General features: G+C 40.4%; 1 pseudogene; it reads right to left on the reverse strand.

The window, feature by feature from the left end:
• Window positions 1–2,781: 2,781 nt before the first annotated feature.
• LOC124981182 (putative olfactory receptor 3A4) lies at window positions 2,782–6,906 on the reverse strand (annotated as a pseudogene).
• Between the last annotated feature and the right edge of the window lie 4,055 nt (window positions 6,907–10,961).

Genomic DNA, 10,961 nt, shown 5'->3' on the forward strand with positions numbered 1-10,961 from the left:
TGTGAAGGGTTAGTGGAACTTTCCATTCACCTTGCTGCAAACTTTCTGGTCACCTTTGGCGGGCTGGTCTTTGTCCCAGCTGCTCAGCTTTTCCCCCTACGGTCGCCTAATTTCCGACCTAACAATAACATCTTGATACGATTTTTTCCCTAGAACTTCACTACATAAACACACACATTTAACTGAGCACTGAGTTATAACATTTGCCATATCATATTGAAAAGGACAGAAGTAATTAGTCATTGGAAGTGTCGATTGTTCAACCTCTTCTGAATGCAAATCTGGCCAAATATTGTCAAATGCCTTGAAGAATTTTATATCCTTTGAACTGCAAACTCCACTCAAAGTTTTTGTCTTTAGCTATTAGAAGAGTTTACCCAGGTAAATGTACAGGAACATTTGTTTCAGCATTCTAGATTATTTGAACCAAAACAGGTTCACTAATACAAGGTGATTAAATCCATTTACTCCATTCATTCAAAGGAATACTAAGCAACCACAGAAAAAAATGAAGAAGGTCTATATTTAGTGTCAAGGAAAGATGTTCAACTACATTATTGTTTACAGAGCTTTAGATGTAGAACAATTTTTCTTTATAAGTATATCTTATGAATAAAAAATTTTAACACATATATGCTAAATATTCATAATGATTATCTATGAATGGTCAACCTACAGGTGAATTTTATTTGTTCTTTGGGTGTGTGGTTTTGTTGGTGGTGGTGGTGGTGGTCATACTGGGAATTTAACCAGGTGTGCTTTACCACTGAGTCACAGCTCCAGGCCTTTTTGTGGTTTCTTGTTTGTTTGTTTTGTTTTTCTTTATTTTGATACATGGTCTCATTAAGTTGCTTAGGGCCTTGCTTGCTAAGTAGCTGAGGTTGGCCTTGCCATCCTCCTTTGTGATGTGAGGGGCTGGATTTATAGGCACATTCAACCATACTCAGCTCTTTTTGTACTTTCCAGCTTTTCAGTAAGCACACATTTTTATGCATTATGGAAAGAGTTGTTTAAAACTACAGATTCAATAAATAAAGTATCTTCCTACTCACAGCAATGTGCAGAGAGGGGCTGGTTTCAATTTTTTTTATTGTAAACAAATGGGATACATGTTGTTTCTCTGTTTGTACATGGAGTAAAGGTGTACCATTTGTGTAATCATAAATTTACATAGAATAATGTTGCTTGATTCATTCTGTTATTTTCCCCCATCCCCCCACCCCTTCCACCCCTCTTTTCCCTCTATACAGTCCTTCCTCCATTCTTGCCCCCCTCCCTAACCCTAACTCTAACCCTAACACTAACCCCTCCCACTCCCCATTATGTGTCATCATCCACTTATCAGTGAGATCATTCGTCCTTTGGTGTTTTGAGATTGGTTTATCTCACTTAGCATGATATTCCCCAATTTCATCCATTTGCCTGCAAATGCCATAATTTTATTATTCTTTATGGCTGAGTAATATTCCATTGTTTATATATACCACAGTTTCTTTATCCATTCATCAATTGAAGTGCATCTAGGTTGGTTCCACAATCTGGCTATTGTACATTGAGCGGCTATGAACATTGATGTGGCTGCATCTTTGTAGTATTCTGCTTTTAAGTCCTTTGGGTATAGGCCAAGGAGTGGGATAGCTGGGTCAAATGGTGAGTCCATTCCAAGTTTTCTAAGGAATCTCCACACTGCTTTCCAGAGTGGCTGCACTAATTTGCAGCCCCACCAGCAATGTATGAGTGTACCTTTCTCCCCACATCCTCGCCAACACCTATTGTTGCTTGTATTCTTGATAATCGCCAGTCTAATTGGGGTGAGATGGAATCTTAGAGTGGTTTTGATTTGCATTTCTCTTATTACTAGAGATGTTGAACATTTTTTCATATGTTTGTTGATTGCTTGTAGATCTTCTTCTGTTGGTTTCAACTTTAAGTCAGGGATAACAAAGATCTCCATTCAGTCAAGGAGATTTCTCCATGTGAGCCAAACTCCTTTCTCTAATTAACTGTATCAGATTTATTTTTTGTTGTCAATGGTCCAATATGAAAATATTTGACCTCCTCCCTGTGGTTTTTCTAAACAGTGTCTATTTTTTCAGAATTGGGTTTTTAATTTGTTTTCTTCTTATAGGTTTATTTCTTAAAATTGATAATCTGCAATTCCTCAACCTGGACGTGTTGCTTTGGAATGAATCAAGGAAATAAAAACTTCCTAATTCACATTTTCATGGTCCTTTTTGTAATTTTTTACTCTATATTGTCCATCCCACCTCTTTACCTTAAGATACCCTTTCTCCTAGAAGTAACTTACTACTTTTTTATTGTTTGTTCTATTTAGTTATACATGACAGCAGAATGCATTTTGATTAATTCTGCACAAATGGAGTACAAATTTTTATTTCTCTGGTTGGACATGATGCTGAGAGGCAATAATTATAGGGTAGCTCATTCCAGGGTTCAAATCCAAGCTGTGGCATTCATTAACTTTGTGACTTTTAGCAAATTATTAACCTTCTGAGATTCAGTTTTATAATATATTATTTGTTAAACTGAATCTACTTCAAAAGGTTATGGGAACTGAATGAGCTAACAGGCCACTCCCTTAGAACAGTGTCAGGCACATGGTGGTCTAAGTGATGACTCTCATCATTTTTACTGCACCTTCCTCCTGAGCTGGTCTCTGACCCCATTCCATCATACCCACACTCTACTTCCAGTAATCACAAGGTTTCTCAGAAGCTTAAGTAGAGCCATGACATTTGTTAAGACCAGAGGCAGGGAGTGTCACTTGGGGGGCAACTTCCCCATAAGCACCCTCCACAGGTTGCCTTTCAAGTCAGGGTACCTGAGACTGAGTAGATGAGTGGGTTCACTATGGGGCTAACAACAGTTTTGAGGATGCCAATGCCCTTGTCTTTGTCTGAAGCCTCCAAAGAACTAAGTCTCATGTAGCTGAAGACGCCTGTTCCATAGAAGATGCCCACCACAGTGAGGTGGGAGCCAGATGTGGAGGAAGCCTTCTTCCTGTCCTCAGCAGAGCAGATTCATAGCACAGCAGCCACCTTGTGGGCATAGGACACCATGATAAGGACCAAGGGGGCCACACCTATGAAGGCTGCTGCTGCAAAGGGTAAATACTCATTGTTGGGTGCTGGAGCAGGAGAGTTGGAAGACCTGGGGGAGGTCACAGTAGAAGTGATTGATCACTTTGGGGCCACAGAATTTAAGAGTAGACAAGGCAACAGTTTGCATCAGTGCATTGGTGAAGGAAAAGACACATAATGTGCCTGCCACCTTTCTACATTCCCAACACATATGGGTGCTGTAGGTGAGAGACTGGCAAATGGCCAGATAGAGGTCATAGACTGTGACAGTCAGAAGAAAGCAGCCCATCCCAACCAGGGGATGGAAGAAGAGTTGTGAGAGGCATGCCCTACAATGAATGGTCTCTTTGTTGGACATGAAATGCCTCAAAGTGGCAGAGACAGTGACATTGATGCTCCCAACATCTATGAGGAAAGATGAGTTTCCCAAGAAGAAGTACACAGGCATTTGAAGTCTCGGTTCCATAAAGATGATGGCAGGGATATAAAATTACCATGAATAGTAGCTACATAAGGAAGAAGGAAGATGCAAAGAGGAGCTGTGGAGCTGGAGTCTCTGTTAAGCCCAGCAGGACAAACATAGTCACAAGTGAATCATTTCCTGAGGCTCTCAGATCCATGACTTTTCCACCTGCAGTAGTTGGAGCAAAGTTGGAGGGTGCCAATGGTGGTAAAAGGAGAATGAGATCTTTATCACAACCACCAAGAGTGGCAATGTCCAGGAGAGTAAGGACACACAGTTTAAGAAGGAGAAAGTTAAAGATTGAGGTGTAATAAGAAAAGTCTTCATAAATCTGACTCTAAATGGGCAAGAACAGAGGCATTGGAACTACACAAACAGAGACAGATGAACTGACAAAAAAAGGAACAAAGGTGACATTTGAAAGTCAGAGGAAGAGACAATTTTCCTGAGACCAAAATTCCAGGAAAGAATCCACAACTCTGTAGATGGTGGCATGATATTAGTTGGGGGTACACAAGAGCCCAGAGGATGAAAGGGAAGCTTTGGGAGAAGGGGTAGAGATGGTCCCCATAACCTGCATCCCCATAAACTCCACATATGCCTGTCATCATATAGTCATCCCATGGTAACCTCAGGAGTTGTTTCCAGGACTCCAAAACTGGCAGATGATGCTCAAGACCCACAGATAAAGTAGGATAGTTTTGCATGTAATCTATGCACATTCTCCCACATACTTAAATCATCTCTAGATTATATATATATGTATAAATATATATATACATATATACATATATACTAACATACAATGTAAAAGTTATGTAAATAGTTATAATACTGTATCATTTAGATAATAACAAGGAAAAAATTCTGTACATGTTCAGCCCAGATGCAATTTTTTTCCAAATATATTTTTTCCATGATGAGTTGACTCCATGGATATGGAACTCACAGAGACAGAGGACTGACTGTGAGTGATGGCAGTAGTGAGACAATTACTGTGGCCCAGACTATTAAAAGATTAACTTGTGAAGCCAAGAGACTTCACCTGAACTCATCAGAAAAAGATAAGAATGCAATGACAATCAGTCAAACTGTGTGAAGACACATCATTGAAGATATTTCCAGCTCCAAATTGGAGCCTTTTAGATTTCCTAAGTTGGAAGATCATTTTGCATTTCTCCATATAGAACCTAGGAAATCTGGGTTCCAGAGTGATATTTTACTAAATTAGAAGTGACATTTTATTAAATAAGAAGACTGTAAAATGAGCTTTGAGAAGAATGAGAGTTTTGAGATTGAAACTCCTAGGTGACTGAGTAAATACACAGTAGTAGTTACCTCACTGGATACCTAGCTGACCTCTCCCAGATGGAGTCTTGAGTACGCAGAGAACCAGACCCCGAATTCCACCACCAATTAGTACCTTGCTCTTCTTTCTCTTGGATCTAATTACTCATCATGTAACCCATGTAGTATCATGGGCCTGATGACCAAATAAAGTCACAGTTACAGAGAGATCCAAGATGGCGGACTAGAGGGAGGCTGCGTTCCTTGTAGCTCCATAACTCCGGTTTCAAGCAGACGATATCTGTGTCTTGATTGCTCACTGCCAGGCACCTATGATCCGCCATTTGCCTGCCCCTCACCTGTCCATTGCCTGCCTTACACCTATCCATCACCCAACACATGAGGTTCACCTCCCGATCTTCTGACAACAGTCAGCAAACTGATTGCCCACCACCAGTGGAGCACCAGCTACCTGATGTTGCCTGGAAGTTCACTGTTACAGTACCTGCAGGTTTGATTACACATGGCTGCCGCCATTTTGAGACAACAGCCAGGTCCCGTAGGACCCCTGGCCAGACTGACTGAGCCCCATATCCAGGATCCCTCAGACCGACTGATCACTCCCTGCCTCTGGGGCCCTCACATCGACTGACTGCTCCCTGCTGCCAGGATCCCCAGACCAACTGACTGTGCCCTATCACTGGGACCCCAGACCAACTGATTGCAACCGGCCTCCAGGATCCCACAACCATACCAAACACATCCGACCTCCAGGACCCCTGCCTGACCAACTGCATCCCACCTCCAGGACCTTCTGCTGACCACATCCACACCCTGAGCTGCAGCTCCCCATTTGCCAACACATTTCAAAGCCAGAGCGGCCATCTTGGATAATCCTGAAAGCCATAGCTCCGATCTTTAGGTGGGGCAAAACCCATCTTGAGACACCTGCTGGAGGCTTGAAGCTCATTGTCAGGTACCTCTCATGCATCAGACTACTGAACTCTGGGAGGTTTCATTACTATATGACTGTTATACTGTAGATTTTCTTTTTTCTACTTATTGAAAAAATTTAAGGTTTTATTTCTTTACTTTTCTTGCTCTCTTTTCCTTTTGTTTACCTGTTCCCTCAAAGTCTCTTTCTCCATTTTTTGCATGCTAACATCCAATTTCTTTTGATTACACTCTCACCCTTTCTATTATCTAGAACTTCTATATATTCTTTTCTTATCCCACTAATAGCCACATTCTACATCCCTCTGCATCCTCTTTGTCCTCCATTTGAAACTGCAGACCTTATTGCAAATTTGTTTGTTTTACTGAAGATAATATTTGAATTCATTCTGCTTATTATGACAATTTTGTTATTGTCCTCATAGGGGTTATTTGGTCTAGGATTGCATAGTGTCTGAATTGGGCACTGCTAATATTAATCTCCCCTTAAAGGGTTTTGGAAACCTATAGGGCCACTATAAGCCTATAGGGGGAAATCTGTAATATCCCAGATCTGACTGCTAGAGGGGAAGATACATGAACGACATGAAAAAACAAGGGAAGAAAATGATCCAAACAAATCTAGATTCTATATTAATAGAATCCAATGACAGTATGTTAGAAGAAATGTCAGAAAAGAACTTCAGATTATACATGATTAAGATGATTCCCGAAGCAAAGGATGAGATAAGAGAGCAAATGCAGGCAATGAATGATAATACCAATAAGCTGAAAGAGCAAGTGCAGGAAGCAAAAGATCTTTTCAGCAAAGAGAGATTCTCAAAGTCACAGTTACAGAGCCATGAATGATAATCATGTGTGAGGGCCATTCCTTAGCCTCAAATTGTCCACCCCAACAAAATACATGATGACCCATCTTGACCTTTGTTTGAGTGGTAGATATTTAATTCACTCAACTGGAACCTAATCCACATATAAAATGGTTTTTGTCAAAGAGTCCCCCAAGGCAAAAGGAATGAAAAACACACCATGATGAATAGTGCCCTCAGGTCCATAATGGGTCAATCGCCATCTATGGGTCTGGCCTTTCTGCATGGACATATTCTTACCATTACCTCTCATTCAGTCTCTCCAAAGCTAACTGCCCTCTTTCCACTCCATCTGCTCTTCATTGAACTATTTTGGTAAAAGCCTCACCATTCTCCCAGTTAGTGTGGCTCAAAAACTTAGTCTTCACTGACTCTGCCTCCCTTTGCCCTCTGACAGTAAAATACCCAAGTCCCACTGGAGCTCTTGCAAGGGAAGGAAAAGCCATTCCAGAGTCCAGAGACATAGAAACCTAGTTGTGAGTGTGCGGAGAGGGGTCTGGGAAGGCACTCACCTACTTAAGAACAGGCCCTTTATAGGCAAAGAAGAGGGACAGACATGCTAGCCCAGTGGACTCCACAGAAGGAGAGCTTACAAAGGACTGATGGACCTAGGGACAAACAACTTTGCTCACATCATTTCCACATTGGGATTTTTCTCCTCCACATTGTTACCCCTTGGAGGCTTCAGAAATTAGTGCCTTCTAGGGGGACCAGAGCCAGGTAAACATCTGCCTGTTACAAATAGATAATGATCTCCAGTACCTTTAAGTTGTTTTGAACTTTCTCATTGTTTCCAAGCACAATCTTCATGAATGCACAAAAAATTATTCATTTATTTTACATATGGGTTTTAGAACACTTATTAAGAATCAATGATCTCATTTCCAGCATTTTATAGAGTTAAATTAGTCTTAAAAGTCTTACAGTCTAGGAAGTCATGCAGTGTTGGAAACAGAGATGAGATTTAGGGTTTCTGGTTTAGTACAGGCCGGCATTTTAAAAGAGGAAGTGACTTGAGACCCTTTAGCATTGCCTTCAACAGGGGGAGAGGTGGAAGGTGGAGTCTGAGATGAGACGTGCTCCTAGTTCATCCCTGGAGAAGTGTCCACACCAACATCTCTCAAGGTCATCTCACATCACATTACCATCCTCAAATCCAGCTTCTCTTCTAGTCTCAAACAAATGTCTTCCCTTTTTCTCTGCTCTCATGGTACAATGTGGACCCTATACCATCTGGTTCTAGATGTTTTCCAGCCTCACGCCTCCAACATCATAAAAGTTTAGAGCATCTTCTAGACCAGGACCACCCTAATTTTACTAAATCCTGAAAGTGAGTTTAGACAGCAAAATAAATTTTAACAACTCCTTGTTCATTAATAAAGATTTCCTGCTGGCTTAAAGCTGTCACAGGCCAAGAGGGGTTGGTAGAGAATTAGGATGAGCTGAGATTCCTGTTGACAGCTTTCTGTGGAAGGTACCTCTAGTTACAGGAACCAAACAGAACCCATCATATGTATTTCCTTCCAATGGTTTAACAAAGGCTTTTTTGTTGTTGTTTTCTTCCTAGAGGTTTCCATTTCTCATGAACTGGTAGACTGGAAAACTCAATGTGGGAAGACCGATTGCAGGTCTTCTGTCTTCTTGAAACCCCACAAGCTCTGGGGTCTGGGTCAGGTGACCTTCCTTTATACTCTCACAGTAATCTGAAGGTGACCCTCAATTATCTCCATCCCAGACACTGCTCTGTTGGCTCTCATTCCTGTGTGTGCATATTTCTATGTGAAGAACCCACAGGGACCTCAAGAAGTACAAAAAAAGTGTATTGTGCACCCCTTTTATACAAAAATGTATGTGTGTGCATGTGCACACACACAAGCTAGTAGAACCACATGACTTATGGTGGAAACATTTACAAATAAAAGTTAGCAGAAAACAGTGATCCCCTGCACCTCCCTGTCCCACACAGAATGAAGTCCAGGGTGAGCCTCACTAGACTGGACACACAATGGCAAGCTTTTCAGTAGAGAGGCACTCCACCCCCACAAACACTGTTCATATTGATAAGAACTGGGAGTGGGAGTGGGAGTGGGATTGGGAGCATGTAGGCAAGTGGCACAACAGCTGATGCTTCCTGGATGAGGGTATAACTGTTTAAACAGGGCAGGCTCCAGTGCAGCTCAGCCACCATTAGTCCATTCTTCCACTGAGCTGTTTAGTCAACTTCTTAGCTACTAAGAAAGGAGATGCTACTCCACACTCTCTAATGGAGATGGGAATGTGCCAATCAGTTATTGAGCAACCATTAATTCAGTCAGGCAATGTGATAGTCAAGACATGACCCAAAACAGACATGGTCCCTGCACACATGGAGTTTACTGCCCCATGAAGAAGTCAGTGTGTTAACCAGTTATCCCCTGATCACTGTGTCTCTGGATGCCATGAGTGTGTGCAAACGTACACACATTCACACACATGCATTTTAATATTTTATTTTGTTCATGAAAATACAAGGGGTTGAGTAAAATTTTATTTTCAGCTTTCTTAATAACCAATCTTTATATTTGAGCATCATTTAATGTACTCTTCTTCAAAATGTTATGATTTTCTAGTATGCTATAATGTTGCATATGCTAAAATTTGCTTAACCAATGGACATATAATTCCTAATATTTCACTATTATCAATAATAATGCAACCAAGTCTTTGCATCTCTGATTTTTGTCCATATTCTGAGAATTTTCTACCCTTTAATTTGTTCAAGGACCTTGTCTCATCCACTAATAGCCCAAATTCACAAGATTAGATTCCTGTTACCTCATGACCAAACAAAATGACTTAATTACTTATATTTTATATAAAAGAAAGAGAAACACATGGTCTTCATATCCCCTACATATATTCTTCATATTGTTTTCCTGTGTCTTTGTTTTAAGGGAGTTCTGACTGGCAGCTTGGGTTTTATTATTTTATTGATTCTTTTTAGTTATACATGAGTGTAGAATTCACTTTAATATAATTATACAAGTGTGGAATATATCTTATTCTAATTAGAAATCTGTTCTTTTGTATGTAAACAATTGTGAAATTCACTGTGATGTAGTCATATAAGAACATATGTAAATCATTTCTGATTCATTTTAATTCTTTTCTTTTTCCTATTCCCCCTCCCATCCCTTCATTCCCTTGTGTCTAATCTATTGAACTTCTATTCTCCCCTTCATCCCCCTTAATTGCGCATTAATTTCCACATATCAGCAAAAAATATTCAACCTTTGGACTTGGGGGACTGGCTTATTTCACTTAGCATGATAGTCTCCAGATTCATGCATTTACTTGCAAAAGTTATAAAATCATTCTTATTTATGGCCAAGTAATATTCCATTGGGTATATAATACCACATTTTCTGTTTGAAGGACACCTGGCTTTGTTCCAAAGCTTACTATTGTGAACTGGGTTCCTATAAACATTAATGTGACTGCACTGCTGTCACAATATCCTTCGGATACTGTTTCAGTCAGCTTTTTCACTCCTGTGACTAAATAATCTGACCAGCAAAATTATAGAGGAGGAAAGATTTGTTTGAGGGTTCACAGTTTCAGAGATCTTAGTTCATAGAAGGCTGGTTTCATTCCTCAGGGCTCAAGGTAAGGCAGAAGACCACGGTGGAAGAACATAGCAAGGGGATGCATCTTGCATCATCAGGAAGCAGAGAGAGAGAGAGAGAGAGAGAGAGACTCCACTCTCTAGATACAAAATATATACTCCATAGCCATGCCTCAATTCCCACCTCCTCCAGTCACATCCTACCACTTCAATTAATCCCACACAGGATTAATTCACAGATTGGGTTAAGACTCTTACTACCCAATCATTTCTCCTCTGAACCTTCCTGCATTGTCATTCATGTGAGCTTTTGGGGGACACCTCAAATCATAACATCCAAATCATAACAGACATATACCAAGAAGGATTGTTGGGTCAAATGGTGGTTCCATTCCTAGTTTTTAAGGAATCTTCATACTGCTCTCCAGACTGGTTGCACCAATTTGCAGTCCCTCCAGCAATGTATGAGTATTCCTTTTCCCCCATATTCTTGCTAACATTTATTATTACTTGTATTCTTAATAATTGCCATTCTGACTCAAAAAACTTAGCACAAAAAACAAAAAACTTAATCAATGAATGAGCAAAAAAACTGAACAGATACATCTCAGAGGAAGAAATATGAATGGTCAAAAAATATATGAAAAAATGTTCAGCATCTCTACCAATTAGATAAATGCAAA

Source organism: Sciurus carolinensis, chromosome 3, assembly GCF_902686445.1.
Source record: "Sciurus carolinensis chromosome 3, mSciCar1.2, whole genome shotgun sequence".
Taxonomy (NCBI): Eukaryota; Metazoa; Chordata; class Mammalia; order Rodentia; family Sciuridae; genus Sciurus; species Sciurus carolinensis.